At 34.5% G+C, this 19,164-nt stretch overlaps 1 long non-coding RNA gene across 1 annotated transcript; it reads left to right on the forward strand.

Moving 5' to 3' along the window:
• The first annotated feature begins 17,139 nt into the window (after nucleotides 1-17,139).
• On the forward strand, nucleotides 17,140-18,728 carry LOC149576758 (uncharacterized). The gene is made up of 3 exons (XR_016362552.1): nucleotides 17,140-17,318; nucleotides 17,859-17,966; nucleotides 18,250-18,728. It is a non-coding gene; the product is annotated as an uncharacterized LOC149576758 (long non-coding RNA).
• Nucleotides 18,729-19,164: the final 436 nt, after the last annotated feature.

Consider the following 19,164-nt stretch of genomic DNA (forward strand, 5'->3'; position numbering starts at 1 on the left):
AGTGAATGTTGAGGAAGGATTAGATATCCTTATGAAGCTACAAAATTGTGTTCGATCAGTAAGGATCTAGTGAAGCAGAACAGAGATCTGTATTCAGCAAAGATAAGTTGCATATATTTCAGATCACTTCATTGTTGCTTTCTAATCATTGTAACAGTGATTCAAAACCTCTTAACAAAGTTGGTTTGATAGCCATTTTGTAAATCCTCTAACAAGGTGACAATTCAGTTGAATTGTTTTAAAGACCTCTGACAAGGCCACTTCTAACAGGGTGATTAAATCCTCTAACAGGGTCACACCTAACAGTGTGTTTTGTAACTTTTAACAGGGTTGGCTCCTAACAGGGCTCACTTCAAAAGAGTAAAAATTGGTAACTAGTCACTTGGTGGTTTTTCCCAAATTGGGTTTCCACGTTAAATCTGGTGTCTCTTGTGTTCATGATTATTTCTTTATGCATGCATGTTAACCACTTTAAATGCTTAACAAGTTAACAGAACATCTATCTAGTTTCAGCATTTATTTGTATGGTTACCGAGTGTCGGCAGCAATTTTATTTTAAGACATCCAAGGATCTGTAGATTTATTTTTGTGGTAACTGATTCACCCCTCCCCTCTCAGTTACTCCATCTCTATTTTCAACAGTATCCCTTCTTTTTTGTCTTGCATCAAGATTGTTGATAAAGTGTGTTCAAAGGCATAACAGTAAATGATGAAATCTAATTTATAATCTAGATGACATAGTACCAGAGCATTAGCGATAGCAGTCTTTATGTTTTGGAAAGCTTGTTTTCCAACCTCTTTCCATTTAAAATTTGAATTTTCTTTCATCATATCTATAACGCATTAAGTAGTCTCTAGAAAATCTAGGACAAATCTTCTAAGGAAATTTACACATCTAAAGAATGACTTAACTTCTATTTTATTTACCAGCAGGCTTAACCATTGAATGGCCTCAACTCGCTCTAGGTCAATTATGATACCTTCCTGGGAATCTACATGATCCAAAAGCTTTCCTTCTATAACACAGAAAATAGATTTTTTTGGATTTAGGGAGATTCCATGTTCCCGACACCTTTGCAATACCTTCTTCAAATCTTCTATGTGATTCTTTCTTTTCTTTGAAAACATAGTGAGATTATCCAAGTATATAACAATAATATGGTCTTCTAAATTGGCAAATGTTTTTCTCATACATCTTTGAAATGTGGCACTAACATTAATGAGTCTAAAAGGCATTCTATGATATGTAAACATACCCCATGGAGTAGTGGAAGTCATTTTTTATTGATCTTTCTTCTCCACTTCTATTTGATTGCACCCTAAGAAATTGTTGATCGTGGACATCATTTCAACCCAAGCTACTATTTGTAATAGGTAATCCATGTTGGGAAGAGAAAAATTGTCTTTCAAGGATGCCTGGTTTAAATTTTGGAAGTAAACACAGATCCTTATTTCTCCATTATTCTTCCTAACTAGCACTATATTGGCTACCTAGGTGGATTGATGAATGAGATAGATAATTCTTGCTTTTGAGATCTTGTCCATTTCCTTGAATATAGCATCAACTACTTTAGGATTATAATTCCTCTATTTCTATTAGAAAGGAACTATGTCAAGTTTCAGGGGAATTTGATGTTTTATCTTCCCACCAATATAACTTTTCAAATCCTCGTAGCTCTAGGCGAATACATCTTGGTCTTCTATGAAAGGTTGTCTAGTGACTTCTTTCTCTTCAGGTGAACAACACTTTCCATTTTTAATCATTTTGGGACTATGAGTATCTCTAATACTCACTCCTTCATGCTCACCTATAGTAGGACCTTTTTCCATTCTCTTTCGCTTGATGTAGGCATTGTGTCTATTAAACAATCTTTCCAAAGATACAAAATATGGGGGGATGATATTACCTCACAATTGGACTTCATCAATGTTATCTTCCCTTTGCCTATGTTTGAGGCCTCCGTGGATTTCTTCCTTTGATGAGTGTTTAGAAGTAGCTTTTTTATTTTCTAAGAACAATTATAAACTCTTGTTATCTTCAAATACTTGCAAGTATTCTATATTTTCTGGAACAGATGCTTGATACACAATCTCAACCTGGTATTTCTTATCCTTGAATTCAGGATGAGGTAGAAACAAGGAAGTGGGAACAACTATGAAATTAGCTTTCGTATTCATCTCCCTTGTTATTGATTCAATGGAAAGAGCATCAAGGCCTTCTATTTTGTCCCAAACTGTGTTTCTATAGTTTTTCAACTTATGTTCTTCACAGAGTATTGCCCTTTAATTTGTCTCACTATAAGTTTTGCATCACCTTGATCTTTCAGGATCTTTGTTCCTTTTTCCTTTGTAGCTATTATCCCAAGGAGTAAGGCTTCATCCTCTGTAGTGTTATTAGTGTTTACAAACTCCAATTTAAAAGCAATGGGTTCAGGCTCTCCTTCGGGAGGTATTAACACTAACCTATGTTAGATCCTGATGAGTCCATCAAATTCTAATGTCCATATGGACAAAGACTCATTTTCTTCATGAAGGATTTTTGGTTCCAAATATTTGATTTCTTGCTCATTCATGGTATCTTTACTAAATAGCATGTAATTGTCAAACTCTAGTTCTTAATAGAGGACCTGTGCTTTAGGGTCATCTGACTTTAAGACAATAAATTTCTCCTTTTCCTCAAGTTCCAACTTAAATATCTTGCTCCCTATGGGAATAACTACTTGAGACCATTCAATTTTTATTTCTCCTCCCAAATCTCAGAAAAAGCTCCTACTTAAGAGAAGGCCATAGCTTGCCGAAATATCTACAACTAGGATAGTCAATAATAGTTTCTTTTCTAGATGAGAAGCTAGGGCTACTTGAGCATCTTTAATTTGTCCAAACAAGGGGACTTTCTTAGCATCCATAGAATAACACCTTCCATGAACTTTTTTAAGGGTGAGACCCAAGGCTTTAGCTACAGAATAAGGCATCACATTGTCTGATGTGCCTAAGTCTATTATATAGTTACTTAATTTGCATCTGTTGATATATAATGAGATGTAGAATGGGTCAGGTTTTTTCTCGAGAGAGGTTGCTAGGATGGTGGAATCTTCTTGATTAAATAGGTTAGATGTCAAAGATTGATCTTCCTCCTAAATGGTCACATTATGATTCAAATCTAAAGCATTTCCTTTACAATGATCTACCAATCTTTTCAACTCAGTGGGATGATATTTTAGACAATATATAGGGGAGATTCAAATTTTTGACTCTTCACAAAATTAGATGAAATCAAAAGGGGTCTTTTTCTTACCTATTTGAGACAATGATGCTCCTTGATCAATGTGAATATTATTTTATGAAGAGTTGGGGTCATTTCCTGGAGCATGATTGGATTATGGATTTTTGAATTTTTGACCTCGGGTTAGTTCTGTGTATGAAGTTCCATCAATAGTCACATAGCATTTTCCCTTTGGCTTAGAATCGGATTCATATTCCAAGAATAAGTTTCTAGAGTCACCATTTGAGTATGAATTTGATTCAAGGCAAGGGGTTTTGATGCTTAACTCATTAGTGGATAAACTACATCATACGAGTAGTTTCTAGGAAAATTTCACTATCATAATCTGCTGCCAAATGAAACATGCACATGTTTCCTTTCTTCAGTGCCGCTTCAATCATCAATCTTGGTTGTGATCCTATGAGTTATGGAAATTTTCCATCATTATTTTTTCCCAGTGGGTTTTGATAGTTCTGTTGGTAAGAGTTACTAAACCTAGGTAATTATCTCTTCATTGCCACCAATTCGTTTGATAACTTCTAAAATAATTCCTCAGATTAGGTGGTATTGCTAGAACTTCCCTTGGTTTGGAGTTCCCTTTTCCACTTCCCAATGGAGATCAGATCATCTTCAAATTGGACTGCTTTCTTTTGTGCATCTGCTAAATCTGTGGGATGAGACCTTCTTAAATCATAATTGATATTTGATGGCATTGCACTTATAAAGAATGTTTTCAAATTGCTAGCAATAGGTCTATTAGGTATCAAGATATTGCTAGTGATCTTACTAAAAGTTGCAACGACGTCCCTCATACTCATGGTGGGTTTTTTTTTAATGGATATAAATTGTGTTAACAAGACATGCTTGTCTTCTATAGTATTGAACCTTGTTTCAAAGGTTGTTCTCATTGTATCACAATTAGTGATTGAGCCATCATCCAGATGATAAAACCAGTCTATTGCATTTTCTATCAAGGTTTCTACAAATAGTCTTACAACAACATCTTCATAAATAACCCCTAAGATGTGAGTGGTAGTGAAGAAGGCCTTAATATGCTCATCTATTGTAATCTTCCTATCACCTGAAAATTTAGGGAAATTCTTCCTTGAACCATATGGGAGTGGGTGATAAGCCATCAGTGCTAATGGACATATTACTGTAGCCCAAGCCTTAGCCATAATTGTTCTACCAAGGTATGGGAGAAAATTGACAACTAGAGAAGCAGTAACTCTGTGCAAGGCCAATACTTGGCAAGTAGTATGTAAAAAGTTTTGATTTCTAATAGGTGAAGGCAATCTACTCTAACTTTTCTTTTCACCTTTTTGCTTAGGAATATCTAGGATGGGAAAACCAAGTTCTGTAAGCTTGTCAAAAATAGGGTCTTGCCCACCCTATTCTTTAGTACTTCTAAGGAACTTTGTTTTTTCTAGGGTGTTAGATTAATTTTGTCTTTGAGCTTCATGTCCTAACCATCTTTTTGCCCTTCATATTTCTCTCTAAACAACTCTTTCTAATCCTTTAGCCCTAGATTCTTCTTCTTCCAATATTCAATTAGCATTCTTGTAACACTCAGTGTTCCTCTAATTTCTCCAAACAAATGTATTAATGTATGAGATTATATCTTCTTGATCATTTTGAAACCCAAGATTAGGTTGGAGTACTAGAAATATGTTTTCATGAGGTAGTACCATTTTCCCTAATGTTAACGTTTCATTTAGTCAAGCAACTTTTTGTATCCCTAGCAGAGTCGCCAAAAATCTATTGGTAAACATATAGTTCTTTCTAATTTTAACTCTTGAATGCCCTAATTTGTGAACAACATTTGATTACAATAGTTGGAAATTCACTTTTGAAAAGACTTACTTTCCTCTAAATTATTAGGTACAGCTCCCTATTGCAAAATTTGTAATGAATTTTGTTTACTCCTAAATCTAAACAGGGTATGTTCTTAACCAAAGAATAGGAGAGGTAAACCAAGTCAAACCTATATGGGATTTGACTCAGGAAAGAAATGATATTTTGAGGGTTGATTAAGTCTATGAAGTCACACATCTTATGAACTCATAGTTAATATGTACTAAGGCTAACTTATCTATCTAGAAACTAAATTGCAACAAGAGAGAGATTATATTGAATGAAAACATCTAAAGGATCTCTTTTAAGCCTATAATGATAGTACTTATCAGATTTGGATCATTGTTTCAAAATAGGGGAATGAAGCTTTGTGCATTCCTCATTTCAATCCAAAATAAAGAGAAAACAAGCAATTAACAATTAACAAAAATGGAACAGAAAATAATTGATGCAGAAATACCATTCAATTGACTTTGCAACATCAAGTACTTCACACCAAAAATTTGCCGACCTTTTACTAATCTTTCATTATCATACATATAGGGTTCTGAGATGATCATTACAATGGAAGTTCAATCAGTTCATCTCCTCAAAAATGAAAAATGGCAAGGAGCCAATTCGTCTATTACAATAATTATATAAAAAATATGAAAAAAGTAGAATATGAATCACCTCACCTTCTTTCCTTTTTCTTCCCTTGCCCTATAGGCTTTGGTGGCATTAATGATTGGAATTAGCTCTTCATGTTTATGGACATGCACATTAGTGTATCTAAAGAGCCATTTACAATGCTCTTAGACTAGATCTTTAATGGCACCCAACTAGTCTTGTAATTCTTCCATGGCCATGTGTACACATCTACCAAGCCTTTAAAGCTCACAACTTCTATCCTGGTGACTAGACATCATTCCTATCAGATCATCTATGAAATTGGAGAAATTTGACTGCATGAAAGTTACTCCAATAATTGCCTTCCTTTGCAAACTAGACTGTGAGTCTGTATGCAAACCTCTTAGTAGTTCATAATCTTTATCTTGCTCTTTTACTTTGACTTTAGTTTCTTTAAGTTCCTCCTCTATTGACATGATCACTTTAGATTTGAACTGCATGCTCTAAAACCACTCAACTAGGAGCTCATCTCCTTTAGGAAAAATCTTTGCTTCAACAACCTCCTTTACCTTCATGTGGATGATCATCTTCAACAAGGAAAAATAATCATCGCTCTTGGTTTTTTTTTGCAGCCAAGGTTGCTCTATTCAATGATATGTTATCTTTTTCTATTTCCAATCTTAATATTGTTAGAAATGCTTTAGAATAATTGAGAAGGGGGGTGAATCACTTATTCAAGGTCCAAATGTCCTATTCAAACTTTTTCACTAAGTGTAGTGAGCCCATTCAACCATTCATTCATCCAAGCATTAACTTTCCTATTCAGCAAGTTACTGTAAATCAACATGCAAGCATAACACATAAAAGATCAACACATAACATAGTGATTTAAATGGAAGCCCAATTTGGGAAAAACCACCAGTAACATGCTACTCAATTCTCATTCTTTAGAAGTGATGCCCTGTGAAAGGCCTGCCCTGTTAAAGGCTTACAACACACTATTAAATGTGACCTTGTTAGAGGATTTAAGCACCTTGTTAGAAGTGGGCCTGGTTAGAGGACTTTAGAACATTCACTTGGAATTCCACCTTGTTAAAGGATTTACAAATGGTTGTTAGGCCAACCTAAGTCTATAGGATTTTCCTTCTATCCTAACTGATACAATTGCTAGAGAGCAACAATTAGGGATTTTGACCTAATTATAGAATACAACTTAACTTGTAGATCTCAGATCACTCTTAAGCTTTTCTCATTGCCTAGCCTTTAATCTCTACAATGCTTGACAACTTACCCTCCTTTCAAGCTTAGTCTTCTTGAGTCTCCATGTTCAATGTACCAGTTCAATCATCTCTTCTTGACCACTTGTAGAAGCAAAGGCTCTGTGCTTTGTTCTTCCTTCTCCTAGATGCTTTTTCCTTGACACCCTTCTAATCACTTCACAATTTTGGCTCTCTAGCAGTAGAAAAAGTAGCATTTTCTTCCTGGTCTATGACTCCTTAAATAGAAGTCTTGGAGTTCCTTTCCCGCTCAATTCTTCCTTCCTTTGATTTCAATTTGTATGTATTAGGTAGGATTCATTGTATCTAACTCATATTTTGTTTCCTCTAGAAACTTCTTGAATAATCCTTTTGAATTCACCCAAAAATGGTTTACATAGAATTTTGTGCCACTAGCTCATCATCCTTATCCTCCAACTATTTCAAAAAATTCAAGGTAAGAATTATGTTGGCTCTGATTTGGTGAATCTTTGTCATTTAAAATAATGCAGGAGCTTGACACTATTGAAATACTAGTGCTCAACAGATACTATGTTACTCGACATCAACTACATTTTTATTGATGCTCAGTACTTGATACTTTGCTCGGCACTTGAACTTCACTTGACACCTGAAGATCACTCAGCACACACTAGATTTTCCTTTTGCTCGGCTCCAACTAAAAATTTTCTTGGCTTCAACTAGCTTGCTTGACACCCACTAATGAACTTAGTTTAAGCTTTGCAGTTAACCTTGTTACAACTTATACTTATAATGTTTCTAAGTGTGACCAACATCTATGTCTTTGAATATGTTATCAATACATCATTTAACCATTGTCTTAATTGATACTTGCACTTCATTACAACATCATAACTCAACCTTTCCCTTAGGTGCTCTTTTTACATATTTTTGATCAAATCCTCTTCATCAATCAACTAAGTAATAGTACTTGAATCTTATAAGCAACTGTCATTCCTACAAATAGAAGGTTTGACATCAATGATGAAACAATGATTGAAAACATTCTGTTAACAACAATCTCCCTCTTTGATCTTCAATATTCTTCTCACAATGTAGCATTACCAATCTGCTCTATAATGGAGAGTCCTTCTTTCTTGATCTTCTCACTTCACTCTCTACCAATTTGCCCAAAAATCTTATCTTCCTAGATGTAGGAGATAAGTGCCAGGACATTTGCAGTGGTGGGATCTCTAGTAATGGGCATCCCAGAGATGCTTGCCAAATGGGTGACTAATTGCCTTATGAAACCATTCAATTCCTATATTTCCACTTTCATCCAGACCTTTGACAACTTAAGGCTATCCAACTATCATTCGATCACCTCATTTGTGAACTTCCACAAGCCAACTTTGGTATCATGTCTAACTTCCCAAAGATCCACCAAATGCATGGTGAAATCATCTGTAGTCATGTCCTCAATTCTTCCTTCTTTAGTAGGTTTTGCTATTTCTATTGTCAAGTGCACTATTTCAGGGTCTTGCCCAAGGATAGAAAAGGTCTTTTGTTTCTTAACCATAGTCAATGTAGATCCAGAGCAGACAACAAGGGATAAGGTATCCTTTTTGGGAGCACCTTCATCCTCCCTCTTTCTCTTCCTATCCAGAGTATCTTCCAACCATGAATCTGTACCTATTACCTTTGAAGCCATCCCAAGATACTCTATACTAAACATTTTTCTTTTGACCAAAGTGATTACTTTCATGGTCGAAGAGAAGGAATTCTTTTGGGCTTGTGAAATAAGCTTTGAGGAGTCTTGGCCTTTCTCTGTCTCTATAGTCTTCTTGGTTGCTTCATCTTATTTAGTGGACTCCCTATCACTACTTCCTCCATCTCCTAAGTCCACTACTTGCACATGAGGGTTGCTTGGGAGGAGAAGTACTGCAGTTGTAGATGGAATTGGACTACTATGAGGTGAGGGAACCAGAGTAACGACACTATCTTTCAGTTCATCCACCTTCTTTTCAGCCTTTGGCTGGGCACCAATCACATGGGGGGAGCCATCCTAACAAGTCTTAGCCATAGGGATATTTTTTTTTGGAGGTTGACCACCTCCACATACTGGTTGAGTTGGTCCTTGAGTTATGGCCAAGGTTACACCTGATGTGCCACCTTGTGAGGAGGAAGCAGGGGCAGCTACTGGAGAAGCTTAAGTGGGTGTGCTTTTACTTTGACTCCTTCTTCTTGTAGTCCACTCAACCCACTTCTTGGTCCTTTTAATAATTTAGGCCATCATGACTTCTAGATCTTCTCCAGTATCCTCATAAGGCTTTGAGCTGATAGGAGTATTTCATAGTATTGTTAAATAGGTATTACAATACATATTCTGCCCATCATCTTCTACTCCCTCCACATTGATATCAACTTTATACATTTTCATTTGATCCACTGTGAGTTTAGCAAAAGCACGAGATGGTGATCCCACAATAATGGGTTCCACTTTTTGACCAATTTTGACACTGAAATCAATATTTTTGTAACAAACATCACGTTTAAGTGACTATATCTCCAAAACTATAAATAATTTCAAGATGACATAAACTAGTGATTTTGATTACTTTGTTCCTACTTTGTAACCATATTTTTTAATCTAAAAAAATAAATTAGTTATGTCAAATTTTTTTATCTCCTCTGAAAAGTGGTACATAATAAAATTCAATATTTTTAAAGAGTGATAGTCCGTTTGACACACATAACTTTTTTTTTAGAAATGATAATGAAGTAATTCTTTCGGCGTTATTTTGTAACATCAATATCTAAAGGATGCATTTGGTTTGATTTATTTTGGTTGATTATTGTATAGTTTATGAAGTTTTGAAGTGACACGAATCGTAATTTAGACATACATTCTGTTTGACACAGATAATTTGAAGTGAATTTATCATAAACCTAAATTTTTTTTTTGAATAGAAAGGTATCTCAATAAGCTAGTTCCTACATATTTTTCAAATTTTTTTGACTTGATTTACTAATTTTCCCAAGGTGTTGAAGTTGGTTGATTTACTAAAATATGTATTACAATTATAATAGTTGGAAAGCTTGCTCCGAGCAGCACATTTTGACATTTTTTATTTTACAGTAGGAGATCATTCTCCTACAATTATGGGAGTCAAAAGAGCAAAAAAAAAAGAAAAAAAGAAAAAAGGGTTAAATTTTTTCTAATTTTACGCGTTCACCCGAACATGGTGTTCGCGCGAACATACTAGACATGTTTGTGCGAACACATGTTCGCATGAACATGCCCATTAAAATTTCATGGCCACTAAGAAATTTAAAGGGGTAGTTTGCATGAACATGTGTAATAATTTGTGTTCACACGAACATAAAAAGGGGCAACTTTATCAAGATCTCAATCGAAAAAGAGGAATTTTCATCACAAAATAGTCGTCGCAAATATGTTCACACAAACACATTAACAAGGTATGTTCGCATGAACATACCTTATTAAAAGTCAATATGTTCGCGCAAACATATAATTAACTTATGTTCATAGGAACATTGTTAGTACATTCGAGCGAGCATATGGAAAATTCTAAATGCAAATTTTTCATCATTTCGTGATTTCCTTCGTCCCCCAAAAGTGGTACCCAGTATTGTGGGTTCACCTCATGACTCTCAAATTCATCATTACAATCAACCCAATAGTCTTTAATAGTAGTGATATGTTTGATAACACTTCTAGTCTGAAACACCTCCCTTGCATATCCATTTGGATCAAATATAGGCCTCAAAACTTCATACATCTCCAATTTATATTTCATCTCAAACAACTTTAACATGTTCTTTGCATTAGAATGAAACTCACAATAAAAGCTCCCATCTTCATAGAAAAATCATAATCTTTCTTCTTTAGTCTCTCACTTAGCATGTTCACTTGAATCGCTTGCCTTATGGTCTCGATCAAATCAATCATATCACTTGTATATCTCGATAGCTTTAAGGGAAATCCATCAAAAACTACAAGATGCAAATATGAAAATGATGAGAACTAGATAAAATAACTCCTAAATTGACTAATGGCCACCATAGCTTCGAGACTAAATCTCCTTTCTAGACATCCTTGGAGCTCCCCACAAATTCTCATGGTAAATGCATCATTAACTCTTATATACTCTACATGACTATTTTCCAATTGTAAACGCGGGTAGATCTCATAAGACTTCATGTCATCAGGGAAATTTTCTACCCTTGGGAGACCTAGCCATAGCTGTAGAGAAGCTAACATGTAAATTAGAAAGGAGGACATATAGAAGGTGTTGTAGAATTTTGTAGCACTAAGAGCATTGGACATAATATTGCTTACCTCATTAGCCCAGTCAATAAATTTGGTGTTAGAGCAGATTACTTGCACCAAAAATAAATATTGCTCAATGAAGTTTAATGCTTCTACCTCACTTTTCAATCTATGCAAGAGAACCAGGATGTTGACAATCTCAAGCTTGAGATTACTACCAAAAAGAGTCTTAGGAACCTTACTCTTGGCGCTCCATGGTTTTTAAAACCATGATCACATGACTTCCTTTCTCCAAATCATTTTCTTTATGGAAAACTTAGAAATGGCTTTGCCAATTGTCAAATTTGAAAACTCCTCCTGCTCTGGAACTCGAAGGTAATTTACCATAGTTTATCTATCAATAGAGATCAATATTGTGTCATTTGGCAATACAATCTATTTAGTGTCTAGGTTATAATAGATTTTGCATTCATATATTAACTCCAGAGCTTGGACTGCAATTGGAAAACTCGCTACTTCAACTAGCCCACATCCTTAGAGCTTATCGGCAATGGGATGAATAGGCCACTCTCTTTTGGAAATCTTGCATGTCATAGAAACAAAGAGAAGTGTTTGTGAAATTCTATAGTGAAGACTTGATTCCATTCAATTTATTGAAACCCGCAAATCTAGTTGCCATTATGTTTGAAACTGAATTTTGAATCCAGAAAATGAAATGAATAGCAAATGTGCATATACTAGCCTTTTGAAAAAGTAATGCAATTTTAACAAAATAACAATTAAAGAAAGAGCGGTAGTTTTGTAACTATTTACGTTTCCACCTATATAGGGGCTTCAATTCATCCGTTGATCTTTAGAATTCGTGCCACACGAATGAATTGAAGGAGAGATCCTTTGGAATAGTAAATGCATAGTTTTAATGGGTATTTAGGTATCTTTTCACTATTCTATTTGCCCAATGATGTATATAAGCAAAAGATAACCATTATAAGATGACGATCTTATAAATGGTAGACTTGTTATAATGGTTCTTTGGGCTAGATTTTGTTGGACACCATGATAACGAACATACATATGGTAATCTTTGTAAGATGACGATCTTGCAAATGATAGGCCTGTTATTATGACGATTTTTGTTCTAGATATGCCTAAAGTCATTAATAACAAAAGCATTATGATTACTCTAGATATTATTTCAGAAAATTAGAGATCATAATATATGTTATGATAGTGTTCATAACATTATGATTGTAGTTATTTGAAAAGTTGCTATTTCAGAGTGTTAAAGTTAGATAATATGTTGTGTATAGATATCCTTGATACTAATATCTCATAAAATATTATTTTCACTTCTCCTTTGCTAAGAGGGAGATTTGAAGTATATCATTAGTCAAAGTGATATACTCATTACATTAAGTATTTGTATTCATGATTTATATAAACATTATTTTTTGTCTTATATTATTGATTATATATATATATATATATATGCTTAAAGGTGAGTTATACATATAGTTAACTAAAGATGATTAACAATAGGAACATGTGTCTTGAAGAGACATGTCTCCTCTTGTCATATTTATATGAGATCCAAATCTGCATTTGAAAAGCATCAATTACAATGGTAATGTTAGTACATTTGCAAAAAAGATCCAAGTTACTCAACAGATACAACACAAAGATCGCCATGGAAGCTGCGGCGAATGGAAATGCAAGCATGATATCATTTGGTAGGCTTTTAATTGAAATCCTGATTTACCACTTAGATTTGCAATTGAAGCAAAACTCACTAATTATGAATGTTCTACTTTCTCTACTCATGACCAGGGTGTAGGTTACACTGATTACCCTTTTGCACACATAATTCCTCTCCAAACTTAGAGTTTGAGGAACATGTTGATTGTACATAAGAGGTTGAATCATCATGCGCAACATAGAATTTGACAATCACCCCTAATTATCATTATATTATTGTTAGTGAACAGATTGTCCTTCGAGAGAATGTGTGGAAATCCGACCCTGAATGCCCAAGTGAAAGGACAAACTAACACCAACAGTTGGATAGGTTATTATTAGATTAATAACCTTCCTCTGAATTTTACTGGATACAGCTCCCCGTGCAAGATTTACAATGAATTAAATGTGGGTGCTTTTACCAGAAAGCACGAAAGGATATCTAACATCTACCTGTAAACACAGAGTAGATGTGAAACCTAAGAACTAAAAAGAAAGGAAACAGAATAAAATAGATTACACAAAGTTAACCTGTTGTACACTGCATTACAAAGGATAAAAGTCAAAGAACAATCTCCATTCTCCTAAGGAAAGATGAATAAAAGCTTCCAGAAGATCCTGATATCAAATGCATATAGAAAACAACAAATCTGATGCACTTAAAGAAAACTGAAAGTTACAGCAACATAACCATCAGTGGAAAGAAAACTACAAAGACTCAAAGTTTTAATCTGCAGATGTCTTTCAAACCTCCCCTCTTTAAGTTGTAAAAGACTACAAAGATCCTATTACACATGCTTCAGGAAATGAAAACCATCTCTCCTACATTACATTCAAAATCAAAATCCCCTTTAATCACTAACACAAAGTCTAGCAAATAAAGCTTTGCTCTGCTATAGCTTCAAAGTCTGTATTCCTTCCCTCAGAACTAAAGAATCTCCCCCTGCCCACAGCACACAGTCTGTAGTGGCCGGAAGAACCCGTCCTATCCCCTCTATTCTGATGACTCCTCAACTTTTATCCTCGTAAGATCAAATCATTTTCAGTTACTAAAACTAATTCTTGAAATTGCCTCCTTCCGCTGCTAGATTGTCATCGCCTTTTTCTATCTTTATAAGATATTTAAATATCATTCCCCACTAATGATGATATAATGTTTATAATACATTATAATATCATTTGCTTCTCTCTAATTTTTTATCCATGACACCTGTCACTATGTATCATTGGGCATTCTGGGTTCAATATATGTTTGAAGTCATATATTGCTCAGCTCGTGTCATTGATATACACTCGAATTGCCACAATCAAGTTAAGGGGTGATATGCTCTCTTCACCTACACAACTACCTTGCAGGCATTCTATCAAGGGTGCACGTAGTTCCAGTTCTAACACAAGGAGCCATGGGCTGAGAGGAGCAGTGAAACATGTACAACCATGCATGATAAACGTTTTCATCATAGTTTGTGTTCACAACATTTTCCTCCAAAACCTTTTCATCACCTCATCCTGATTTTATAAAGTTCTGTCTTCCACGGCTATGACTATTTTGTGTTATATTTTCAACAACCTTTGGTACTTATACGTTGCCGACCCCTATTATGCACCATTAACAACAGAAGCTCCCAGCCAATGCTACCATCTAGATACATAAGATCAAATGCACGATGAAGCTCTAAACTGGCTCGGGGTTTTATATCCTAGGACTGTTGATGTTGTCGAAGGCTACATGCTTGTGTTGGTTGATACTAGATTATGCAAATGGTTGTGCAGCTTTATCACAAACTGATGGAGAGGCATATCTCTTATGAATACACCTGGAACAACGATGAAGCCATAAACATAGTTCAAATATTTAACAAAGTTTCTTCAGGTAACAATTACCAATCCCAGATAAGAACCTATATGTTGTAGCAACCGAGTGCATCATTATAATCAATCTAAGGTTCTTGATTTCGTTGGATGAGTATTGACCTTTCATCTCCATATATTGGCTTTAAATAATGAAACATCACATGGCTCTTCATTTATCTTTACTGGAAGGCATTGCACTTTGTCGAATAGTTTATGTCTTGTCTCCTTACTGGCCACAAGCCGTAGACGCCAATCATTACGAAGGGAATCTGTGCTTGCAGAATCCTCATAGAGCGAAGGCCCGATGCAACACTTTCCATATACATTTCTCCCTACCATATGAAGATGTGTTCGATGTTGCAGTTATTCATTTTGATACTTTGGAGCCAAACTTTGCATCGGGTCACCCTTTATTGATACTCTTTATCTCAAATGTGAAATCAACTTTTCTATCTTCACAACATTACTACTGGCAACAACTTTCACACATGTAATAAGCAGTTATTGTATGTCATCCTGTAGTCTATTAAGTTCTAGAGTTTGTATTTTCATAAATTTCATATACTTAAAACACCAATCAGAATTTCTTGACCAATCTTGGTCCACATTAATAGCTTCAACATCACAAGCATTCATGCTATCAAAAACAATGTATGATCCCTCTAATCTAAAGCTGAGATTGATTAAGAGGCTTCAAGAGAAGATGAAGGTTTTAGAGAATATGTCCCTCGAGCCAAGATTTAGTATGATATACATGAGCATCACCTCAATCAAGTAGATCAGTCTCCTCGAGTTGGATTGATTTGTTTTAATGCATAGACAAATGATAGCTCTTGATTTTTCTCAAATCTTAACCATGATTCCATGTTCAATATGTGTGTGGACTTTTAACTAATCTTCTTTCACATCTAAAATTCACAAATTAACTGTGCTCGAGTCTACATTTAGACTCTGGATCTAAGCTTGACTCTAAAACTGAGCCGCTGTTCTCATTAATCTAGATCTCAAAACTTGACAAGCTGGAGCTCCAGATTTGAACTGTGCAAAATACACCACTTCAATCCTATTTCAAGCTGAGAATTTGAGAGAGAATCACTATGTTGAAAGACAATCTACTTTGAACCATTTATGACAGATATCCTGAGATATATGTCTGCTTCTTCAATCACTCTGCACTGGATCATTGAACCTGAAACTTGTTTTCGCATCTACATATTGAAATTTTTGAACCACTTTACATTTTTAAACCACTGAACTGATCTCCATCTTGACCTATACCTTTGCACTTTCTCAAAACTATTGAATTGGCAGAATCAGAGCTTAAATGACAAAATCTTGAACTTGTTGAATTGAACCTGTGAAATGAACAATTGAACCACTTCAAACTACTTTGAACCACTTAGAACTACTGTTCGAAGTGGTTCAAAGAGGTTCAACCTTTGAAACTGAAAGTTTAAAAATGTGACCATATTGAATACTAACAATTATATTTTATTTTAAAGTTTTAATAAAAATAATGATTGCTACAACTTTTAATGTAAAAATTATATAATTTATGTGAACAACCTTTTTAAAAAAATGAACGATCCAAAATAACAGAACCCTGATTTTGACATAATATAACACATAATTTTTACATAAAATAATATAAATTGGTTAACAAATTATTTTTATGCAATCAAATGATAAATTAAAGTCAATTAAAATCATGAAATGAAATCAATTAATTGAGACCAATACTATGATTTTTGAGATATAAAAGTATTATTTAAAAAATAAATAAATTAGAGAAATGATCTGCAATCTATTAAAATTGTTGTAATTGCTTCTGGATTAGATTGTGTTGAAATTTTTACCATCAACATTTCAAGTCACACTTCATGATTAATCATCAGTAAAAATTTCAACACAATCTACTGAAAAAACAATTACCAACAAATAAATAAATATTTGAAACATTAATTTTTCCAATTTTAATTATGATATACACAAGAGGATGGCTAAACCATTGAACCTCATCTCGTGCAAGCCTGACAGTATTAAAGACGAGTCTGATGATATAAGGGCATGAACACCAAAATTTTATTTTATTAAAGTATTAATAACAACGTGCACTTTGCCCAACAATCTTACTAAAAGTAGCAGGCTTTCACTTATTTGTGTTTTAATTTTTTTTTCCTAATTCTGCCACATGCGAGTCCCAGATTCGTTCCGGATATCGGGACTACATCGTCACCGTTCCACGTAAAAGGTGCGACAAAATTTTTATTTTCTAGTTGCAAATGTCTGTTAAAATCTCTAATGAGGGACGGAAGGCCGTACATATGCTAAGCGCATGGCGCCTCCACTTTTTAATACGTGGCTTAAAATCATATGCCTAATGCTTTTTGCGCCGCCTTAGAAGATATTTTAAAAACTCGCGCTTCATCGCCGGAAACCAGCTCAGAGATAATCTTGATTTCTAATTTGGTTAATATTTGCAGACTTCTTTTAGGTCGGTTGTGTGGTCGATTCTCTGTCTAGATACTTTTCTACTCCTCAGCTTTTGTTGAAGTTATTTTCTAGCTTAATCTACTATTTTACAAGGATAATTGTTTTGTATGTAAAAGTTTAGCAGTACGCTCTTTATTATGACTGTCAATGAAGCGGGGTTTAAATCTTCAGGTGCTATTTAGTACCTTTTCTTATTTGAATTGACCTTTTTCATTCTTGACTAGGTTATATGTTTTGCATTTGTTGTTCTTCACCATAATTTATATTTAATGAAAGTTGCTTATTCATGGAATGCCTTGGAAATATATTTTGATTCTTTAATTTTAATGTTTTCCTGTGTATTTTATGATTTTTTTGACTGATTTTGTAATTTTTAACCTTGGCGTGTGTTGGAATCTCGGATATTATTGAGGTTATTTACGAGTTTTATCTATAACATTTTTTTGATATTTGTTTTGCATGTAAAAGCTTAGTAGGACGTCGCGGTTTCAATTCTTTGAATGAAATGTGCAAGTGATCTCTGGACATCTCTATTTTGCAGTTACAGCATCGTAATGAAAACATTTAAAGGCCGAGACATTTCAATATGCCACACCTGCATGTTATGGACACAGGAGGCTTTACAAGGCCAAGCCCTTAGGCAATCTTGGTGAGCTTGAAATTTTTGCATTTTATTTTTTCCTTTTCTATTTTCCTGCGCAGGCATTGCTTGCAAACCAACTGCAAAAAATAATTGCCAGTTCCATAATGCTGTATATTTTAAGTCCTAACTTATGTATCGCGTGCGGAACAGCAATATTTATTCATGAATAGGGCGTTTTAGAAGATTTAATTTGAAAAACATTCTCCATTTACGTAATACAATGTGCGCAAGATATGTGAGCTTTAAGCTTTTACATTTGATTTTCTACTTTTTCTATTTCCTTTCACAGGCATTGATTGCAAACCAACTCATGAAAAGGGCGATTGAAAAGACTTAACAAACATAATTATCTATTTACTTAGTACCGTATTTGCAGGATCCTCTGTAACGTGACGAAGTCCTACGTCTACTGTAAAACTTTACAGGCTGGTTATATTTATTTTAATTTTTTGGTAGTTTTGTTGAAAAGGGTTGGTCATTTTATGGTGACCATTTTGGGCTAGAGAAACAAGGAGGTTTAGTGGCCTATCGGGGTTTCTATTAATAAGTGTTCCTTGCACAGCAAAATCTCTTTTGACTCTGAATTTTGATATGGCTATGTCCTGATTTGAACCTTTTTTTAACCTTTCTATTTTGAGAGCTGGTAGGACTCTTAAGACCGTAGTTGTGACCATATTTGTAATGATTGTCTGTGAGATAGGGTTTAATCTTCAAGTGCTGTTTAGTACATTTATTTATTATAAATAGAACTGATCTGATTTGAATTCATCTGTTTCAACCTTGACTAGCTTATATGTTTTGCATTTGGTATCCTAGGACCTATACCATGATCTATATTTAAAGAAAGTTACTTATTCATGGGATGCTTTGGAAATATAGTTTGATTCTTTAATGCTTCTATTTTCCATTGTTTATTTTATGTTTTTTTTTGACTCTCCAATATTGGTCTTGACTCGTTTTTGTTAGAAACATTATTACTATTTACAAAGTTTTTTTGGATATTTGTGTAATTGCTTTTTATTTTCATGCAGTTTGATACATCAACATTTTAATAAATCTCTGTAGACATTGTTGAAACTCCCTTTTGTGAGCCCATGGACTTGCTTTCGTTTGTGGTAAATGCCTTAAGAATGGATCCTCTAGATGTAAAACAGAAAGGAGATGGTGTTATGAAGATGGGAGTACTGAAATTATGGAAATTCTC

Source organism: Cupressus sempervirens, chromosome 1, assembly GCF_028749045.1.
Source record: "Cupressus sempervirens isolate cs-2001-9-10 chromosome 1, ASM2874904v1, whole genome shotgun sequence".
NCBI lineage: Eukaryota > Viridiplantae > Streptophyta > Pinopsida > Cupressales > Cupressaceae > Cupressus > Cupressus sempervirens.